The sequence below is a fragment of the Chiloscyllium plagiosum genome, chromosome 37 (assembly GCF_004010195.1).
Source record: "Chiloscyllium plagiosum isolate BGI_BamShark_2017 chromosome 37, ASM401019v2, whole genome shotgun sequence".
In the NCBI taxonomy this organism is placed as follows: domain Eukaryota; kingdom Metazoa; phylum Chordata; class Chondrichthyes; order Orectolobiformes; family Hemiscylliidae; genus Chiloscyllium; species Chiloscyllium plagiosum.
This window is the reverse complement of record NC_057746.1, coordinates 16913106-16922163: the sequence shown is the minus strand read 5'-3', so window position 1 is coordinate 16922163 and position 9058 is coordinate 16913106. Positions and strand designations below refer to the sequence as shown.

The 9058-nt window shown below is 45.1% G+C and overlaps 1 long non-coding RNA gene across 1 annotated transcript; it reads right to left on the bottom strand.

Moving 5' to 3' along the window:
- Positions 1-8853, bottom strand: LOC122541324. The gene is made up of 2 exons (XR_006309568.1): positions 8666-8853; positions 1-434 (listed from the first exon to the last, which is right to left on the bottom strand). It is a non-coding gene; the product is annotated as an uncharacterized LOC122541324 (long non-coding RNA).
- Between the last annotated feature and the right edge of the window lie 205 nt (positions 8854-9058).

The window sequence follows — 9058 nt, the reverse complement described above, 5'->3', positions numbered from 1 at the left end:
TCATCAGAATGCTTTATTGAAGTATTCTGCAGTAATTTGTTTCCCAATTTACTGAGCCTATACAGCATCAAGGACAGTGATGAAGGTTTTGTCTCCGTATTTGTTATCACTTTGCTTAGAATACCATTTTGCTGAATAAAAACTTACAATGTACATTTACAACAATGTTATAATAAAACATTACATACTTTCTGTGACAGATTTGAAGTCCAGCCTTTACTAATATCTATTGATTATTTCCTTATTCTTCAATTGTCTCAAAGTGTTGTTTCAATTGTTTCAATTGTCTCAAGGCTGCATAATTTTTCTTCGCTGATTTCCAAACTTGCAGAAACTGATTTTAAAATGTCTCTTGTGTTTGCCTCAAAGTATCAATTACATTGCTGTGGGTCGAGAGTCACAGCTGGGCCTGGCCAGATGGCAGTTTCCTTTGCCTGAAGGACATTAGTAAACCAGATGAGTTTTTCCCCCAAGAATCGGCAATGGCTTCATGGTTGTTGTTAGATTCCTAATTCCAGATATCTATTGAATTCAAATTCCATCTGCCGTGGCAGGATTCATACCCAGGTCCCCAGAACATTACCAGAATGTCAAGATTAATAGTTCAATGATAATGCCACTAGACCATCATCTCCCCAAATAAAACCAGTTATACCATTGCATCCACAGCACAAAGGGAGTGACCGTTCCATCACAGCAGCTGACTAATTAAGATGTGAATACAACATCTGCACATGCTAAAAATCAAGCATCAGCCCCCATTGCCCACAAAACCCCAATATTGGAAATGGAACATACGTCATGCAGAAACTACAAGTGACATGGGAATGACACTCCCAGGATAAGCAGCATCACCCAGAAGTACAACCAATGATGAATGCCAGCACGTACAATGAACTACTGTTGCATGCCGTCATTCGTGCCCATCATGGATAAACTGGGCAACTCATTATGTAAGCGAAAATACAAGCAACAGTTTTGACTGTAAAGGGAGATGTTTTGTTAGAAATGCAACAATACATTGACTCCTGGCTTTGCAGAGTCACATGATCCCATGGGGCAATAGAGATTTTCATCTTGCAGCCAGGTCAATTGATATGCAGTGCAGACATTTGTCCTCTCTGCTTATAATACCCAGCATCACAGATCAGAAGAACTGAATGGCATGCTGTCAAAAACTCAAGGGGCCAAACATCCTCCTCCTACTCCATCACAAGAGATTAGAGGGGCTTAACAGCCTTTTCTTGTACCAGTGTAGCGGATTCAACAAACTGCTCTTTTTCCCCTTTTTAACTGGCTGATGACATCTGAGTGTTACAGTGTTACGCACCCTTAAAAAGTATTGGTGAGCAAGAATATTGATTCATTGCAGTCCACCTTTTGCATAAACAGGCACACTGTTGTTGGAGAGTGTTGTAGCAGACCATGACTAAAGTTGACAAGATGGCCACTTGGTGCTTTTTTAGTTAATACATGATAGCCAAAAGGCGTGGACAGTTACATATAGCAGATGTTCAAAGCTAGACTTGCAGTCTCCATACAGAGATACAGGATAAGATTCTCCTTCAGAAGATACAATACGTAAGTTATTCACGTTTGTGTAAACAGGCAGTTTTAAAAACATATAAGCATTTTAGTACGGAGCACTTTTGTAAGGCCTCTTTTAGCCACAGTGCCAAGTTTGTTATTTAGTAAAGGGTAGAAGGTGAGCCTAACAATGATGTAAAGTTTGCACGTAATTGTTGCAACATTAAAGGCATAAAAATTTGTACTCAGTTGGGGAACCCATTGCGTCACTGACTTCTGATCTGAGCTGTATTTCAGAGGGCAACTAAGCCCCAGGTGAAAGCCAGATTCAGGGTGGTCTCAGGCCTCTTCCACAATTGTGGTAATGGAGTTCTGAGTAAAGGTCACTTGTACAATGGAACACAGAACTTAGGACTCCTCTTTCATGTTTCTCCCTGCAACATAGAGCGAGTTCACAGATTATAGTCCAGTGACAGTGAAGGACCAGTGATACAGTTCCAAGGTAGGATGCTGAGAGACATGAAGGTGAACTTGCAGATGGTGGTGTTCCCATTAGTCTGCTCCTTGGAGATGGGAGATTTTATAAGTTGGTTATGTACTGTCAAATGATGCTGGGCAGGATCTTGCAGTGTTTCTGAAACAAGGTACACTCTGCAGTCACTCTGCTTTGGTCAGTGAGCTCAAATGCCTGGCTGGTTGCAATTCAGAGTGGTATCAACAGTGTGGATTCATTTTTCTGCATTGGCTGAGGTGACCATGAGGGACTCATCCAATCATAGACACGTACAGCACAGAAATAAACCTTTGGTCCCACTTATCTGTGCCGACCAGACAAGCCAGCCTAATTTAGTCCCATATCCCTCTAAACCCTTCCCACTCAAATACCCATCCAGATGCTTTTAAATGTTCTGAGTAGACCAGTCTCCACCACTTCCTCTGGAAGCTCATTCCATACACGCACCACCCTCAGTGTGAAAAGGTTGCCTCTTAAAATGCCCCCCTAAACCTATGCCCTCTAGATCTGGACTCCCCCAACCGACGGAAAACACCTTGTCTATTTACCCTGTCCATGCCCCTCATGATTTTATAAACCTCTATAAGATCACCCCTCAGCATCCAATGCTCCACTTAAATTAGCCTCTCCCTATAGTTAAAACTTTCGAACCGTGGCAACATCCTTGTAAATCTTTTATGAACACTTTCAAGTTTCACAACATCCTTCTGATAGGAAGGAGATGAGAACTGCATGCAATATTCCAAAAGTGACCTCACCAATGTCCTGTACAGCTGGAACATGACCTCCCAACTTCTATACTGAATGCTCTGACCAATAAAGGAAAGCATACCAAACTTCTTCACTATCCTATCTAACTGTGACTCTACTTTCAAGGAACTATGAACCTGCATGACAAGGTCTTTCACTCAGCATCATTCCCCAGGACCTTACCATTAAGTGTACACGTCCTGCTCTGATTTACTTTTCCAAAATGCAGCACCTCGCATTTATCTAAATTTAACTCCATCTGCCACTCCTCAGCCCATTGGGCTATCTGATCAAGATCCCTTTGTACTCTGAGGTAACCTTCTTCACTGTCCACTACACCTCCAATTTCCTAACCACGCCTCCTATGTTTACATCCAAATCATTTATATAAATGATGAAATGTTGAGGACCCAGCACAGATCCTTGCAGCACACCACTGGTCACAGGCCTCCAGTCTGAAAAGCAACCCTCCACTACCACCCACTTTGTTCTACCTTCCAGGCACTCTTCATCCAAATGCCTAGCTGTCCCTGTATTCAATGGGATCAAATCTTGCTAACCAGTCTCCCGTGAGGAAGCTGTCGAATGCCTAACTGAAGCCCACATAGACCATGTCTACCACTCTGCCCTCATCAATCCTCTTCGTCCTTCTTCAAATAGCTCAATTAAGTTCATGAGACATGCTTTCCCATGCAGAAAACCATGTTATCCCTGATCAGTACTGAATGGTCTTTCCAAATACACGTAAATCCTGTCCCCCAAGATTCCATTCAATAACCTGCCTACCACCTTTGTCATGCTCACCAGTCTATAGTTCTGTAGCTTTTCCTTACCGCCTTTCTTAAATAATGGCACCACATTAGCCCAGCCGCTAGTCTTCTAGCACTTTGCTAGTGAGTATCGAAGACAAAAATATCTCAGCAAGGGGCCCAGCAATCACTTCCCAAGCTTTTCACTAAGTTTTTGGGTATACTTGATCAGATCCTGGGGATTTATCCACTTCTATGTGTTTCAAGACATCCAATACCACCTTCTCAGTGATATGGACATTTTTCAAAATTTCACCATCTATTTCCCCACATTCTTTGTCTTCCAGGTCATTCTCAACAGTAAATACTGATGCAAAATACTTGTTTAGTTACTCCCCCATCTCCTGCGACTCCACACGTAGACTGCTTTGCTGATCTTTGAGGGGCCTTATTCTCTCCCTAGTTACCCTTTTGGTCTTAATGTACCAATAAAGACCCTTTGATTTCTCCTTAACCGTTTTTGCCAAAGCTCTCTCATGTCCTCTTTTTGCCCTCTTGATTTCCCTCTTAAGTCTACTCCTAATGCTTTTATATTTTAAGGATTCATTCAATCGCTGCTGTCTATACCCAACATGTGCTTCCTTTTTTTTTCTAAACCAAATCCTCAGTTTCTCTGGTGAGCCAGCATTCACCACAGGTACCAGCCTTTCCTTTCACCTTAACAGGAATATACTATCTCTGGACTCTCGTTATCTCATTTTTGAAGGCTTCCCATTTCGCAACCATCCCGTTACTTGCCCCCAATCAGCTTTTGAAATTTCTTGCTGAATACCATCAAAATTAGTCTTCCTCTAATTTAGAACTTCAACTTTTAGATCCAGTCTATCCTTTTCCAACACTATTTTAAAACTAATAGAATTATGGTTGCTGGCCCCAAACTGCTCTCCCACTGACATCTCAGTCATCTGCCCTGTCTTATTTCCCAAGAGTAGATCAAGTTTTACACCTTGTCTAGTAGGTACCTCCACTTACTGAATCAGAAACTTTTCTTGTACTCAAATTCATTTCCATCTAAACCCTTAATACTATGGCAGTCTGAGTGTATGTTTGGAAAATTAAAATCCCCTACCATAACCACCCTATTAATTTTCCAGATAACTGAAACCTCCTTACAAGTTAATTTCTCAATTTACTATTGACTATTGGAGGATCTATAAGACATTCCCTATAGGATGATCATCCCTTGTTTATTTCTCAGTTCCACCCAAATAACTTTCCCGAATATATTCCCAGGAATATCCTCCCTAAGTATGGTTCCGAAGTAATACTACCCCTTGTCAAAAATACCACATCCCTCCTCTCTTGCTCCCCCCCCCCCTTTTCTCTTGCTCCCCCCCCCCCTTTCTATCCTTCGTATAACATTTGTATCCTGGAACATTAAGCAGGGAGTCCTGTCCATCTGTGAGCCACATTTCTGTAATTGTCATGATATTGAAGTCCCATGTTCCTAACCATTGCGAGTTCATTTGCCTTCCTATTAGGCGTCTTGCATTGAAGTAAATGCAGTTTAATTAATCAGTCTTACCTTGTTCTATGCTTTGTTCCGGCCTGCCCTGACTGTTCGACTCTTTCCCTTTCCCAACTGTACAGGTATTGCCCACTTTTTGAAAGTTCACTTTATGCCACTTCGTTTTTTACAAAAGACTTATGTTAGTTCCTATTTTCGCCAACCGAAAGAAATCAAAGAGAAATTTTGCTTTTACAAGAAAAAGGTGAAAATTTTCCCATATAAATTTACGTTTCTTCGCTTTACGCTATTTCAGCTTACGAAAGGTTTCATAGGAAGGCTCTACTGTTGGATCGTGGGGGAAAACACGTACCAGTCTCAGATTGATCACTTTTCTCACTATTTCCCTTGGTCCTACCCCCTCCATCTTATTAGTTGAAATCCTCCCAAGCAGCTCTGCCAGTATATTAGTCCCCTTCCAATTTAGGTGCATTCTGTCCTTCTTGTTCAGGTCACTTCTACCCCAGAAGAGATTTCAATGATCCAAAAATGTGAACCTTTCTCCCCTGCACCAGCTCCTCATCTATGCATTCATCTGCTCCATCCTCCTATTCCTGCCCTCACTGGCTCATAGCACCATGAGTAATCCAGATATTACTACCCTCAATGACCTCCTTTTTAAATTCGTGTCAAACATTTTGTATTCTCCCTTCAGAATCGCATCTTGTTCCCTTCCTATGTCATTAATTCCAATGTGTACAATGACTTCCTGCTGGTCCCTCTCCTCTTTGAGAACATTCTGCACCCTGAGACATCCTTCATCCTGGCACCAGGGAGACAACACACCATTCTGATTTTCTGTTGCCAGCTGCAGAAACATCTGTCTGTGCCTCTGCATAGAGAGTCTCTGATCACCACGTTCACCAGTTTCCTCATTCCCCCTCCCCCAACATTATCCCAGTTCCAAGCCTCCATATCTACAAATGGACCTCACCAGCAGATATATTTTTCCCTGCCAGGATTCTGGAGAGACCATTCCCACCGCGACTCCGTCGTCAGAACCACACCCTCCACCAACCCACCCTCCCCAGCCAGCACCTTCACCTGCCACTGCAGGAAGTACAAAACTGTAAGAAGTGCAAAGTGTGTACCCACACCTCCGCCTTCACCTCTGTCCAAGGCCCCAAAGGACTCTTCCACATCTGACAGAAATTTACTTGTACCTCCACCAATGTCATCAACTGTGTCCATTGCACCTGACGTGGTCTCCTCTACATCGGGGAGACAGGACACCTACTCGTAGATTGCTTCAGAGAACATCTCCAGGACACACGCATCAACCAAATCCACTGCTCTGTGGCCAAACACTTCAACTCCCCTACCCACTCCACCGAGGACGTGCGGGTCCTGGGCCACGTTTACCGCCAAACCCTTACTACCTGATGCCTAGAGGAAGAATGCCTCATCATCCGCCTTGGGACCCTCCAACCCCATGGCAATGTGGATTTCATCAGTTTCCTCATTTCCCTTTCCCCCACCTTATCCCAGTTCCAACCTTCCAGCTCAGCATCACCCTCATGACCTGTCCTGTCCATCTTCCTTCTCACCTATCCACTCCACCCTCCACTCCACTGTGCACGGTGCACAGTGGTTAGCACTGCTGCCTCACAGCGCCTGAGACCTGGGTTCAATTCCCGCCTCAGGCGACTGACTGTGTGGAGTTTGCACGTTCTCCCCGTGTCTGCGTGGGTTTCCTCCGGGTGCTCCGGTTTCCTCCCACAGTCCAAAGATGTGCAGGTCAGGTGAATTGGCTATGCTAAATTGCCCGTAGTGTTAGGTAAGGGGTAAATGTAGGGGTATAGGTGGGTTGCGCTTCGGCGGGTCGGTGTGGACTTGTTGGGCCGAAGGGCCTGTTTCCACACTGTAAAGTAATGTAATCTAATCTAATGTAATCTAATCTAATCCCCTCTGACCTATCACCATTACCCCCACCTCCATCCACCTACTGCACTCTCAGCTACCTTCCCCCCAGCCCCACTCCCTCCCATTTATCTCACAACTCCCGAGGCTCCCAGCCTCATTCCTGATGGAGGACTTTTGTCCGAAACGTCAATTTTACTGCTCCTCAGATGCTGCCTGATCTGTTATGCTTTTCCAACACCACACTCTCGAGTGTAATTTCCAGCATCTGCAGTCCTCACTTTCGCCTGGAATGTAGTAGTCCATGTTTGCATGGTTATTGTCAATGTAATGTATAAGATTAAAGGGTCTTAAAATTTAGCCATCTTTGGTTATTCATGGTGCATTTTTTTGGGGGGGGGAAGGGGGAGGTGACGATACGGCTCTTTTAAGAACCACCTGATGAAGGAGCAGGGCTTGGAAAGCTAGTGCTTCTAAACAAACCAGTTGGAGCATAGCCTGGAGTTGTGTGATTTTTAACTTTGTATATGCAGTCCAACACCGGCATCTCCAAATCATTTTTTTCCAAGAGGGGTCGTAAAGGCAGAGATTCTGATTTGTCTGGGTCAGAGACTTTGATGCCTTAGGCAGTATCTGTTACCTATATTCAAATCAGGATAAAAAAAACTTTTTTTTTTGCAAAACACTTGTACAATGAAAGGAGAGTGGCAGGTTCTCCCCATTTACCCCCTTCCCCCTACACACCCACACCTTATCCCAGTCAGAAGTCTCCAAATCGGTGATGTCTCAGTGAGATCCCCTCAACCCCAACACATTCGCTACCAGCTGCGCTGCACTGCACTAACTAACTCAGCAATCATGATTTGGAGATGCTGGTGTTGGACTGGGGTGTACAAAGTTAAAAATCACAACACCAGGTTATAGTCCAATAGGTTTAATTGGAAGCACACTAGCTTTCAGAGCGACGCTCCTTCATCAGGTGATAGTGGAGGGCTCGATCATAACACAGAATTTATCGCAAAAATTTACAGTGTGATGTAACTGAAATTATACACTGAAAAATTGATTGTCTGTTAAGCCTTTCAGCTGTTAGAATACAGTGATAGTTTCACTTCTTTCATGTGTAAATCACTATAACCTGGTGTTGTGTGATTTTTAAACTTAACTCAGCAATGCTCCCTTTCCATTGCGCTTTCCACACGTGCCGAGGTCCACCCTCCAGGAGCAGGCTGTCAGCAGATGCAGAGCAACACCGACCCGGTGCAGGTTACCCTCCCTCTCTCTCTCACTCACACACACACACACCATCCGGACTTGGAGCCCCCTCCCCACCCGCGGTCCTTAAACTACGGATGAGCCAAAAACAACTAAAAAGACGACTTCCGGGGCCGCAACCCCATCCTCCACCCCCCTGCAGATCTGGGAGGTAGATCACCGGCATCTTCCCCAAGGACAGTCACGGATGGGGTGGTCATGAACCCGGTCGAGGCGGATCTTGAAGACACAAGAGGAAAGAAAAGGGAACATGAGGCCAGTGCCGTAAGAAAATGAACGATGTCAAACTCCGAAACTTCCAATTAACTCTGTGAGATTATAACCTGCTGTTGTGATTTTTTTGTTTTTTTGATAAAAAAAACTTTGTACACCCCAATGCGACATCGACATCTCCAAATAATGTGAACTTCAGCGCACACTGACCCGACACTCCACATTTCATGATCCTGGGTAGGTCTCTCTCTCTCTGTCGCCTACAGTCCACACCGTTGAGGTGGCTGTCCCCGCCGGACCAGTATCTCCGCAGTAACGGCCGCTCCATCCGGGTCCTCCTGGGAACCGCCAACCGCCAACCGCCCCAATGCAGAAAGCGCCGGAACTTTCCAGAGAGCGCGCGAGGAGGTGAGCGAGCCCCCATTCCCCTCGAGCCCGAGGCGGAGCCGGCAGCGGGAGGAGGGGGAGGATGGGGATGGGGAGAGGAGGGGGAGGATGGGGATGGGGATGGGGAGAGGTGGGTGGACGGAGAGCAACCGGCGGCCTCCTCCTCCTCCTCCTCCTCCTCCTCCTCCTCCTCCTCCCACCTCGCCACCTCGCCAC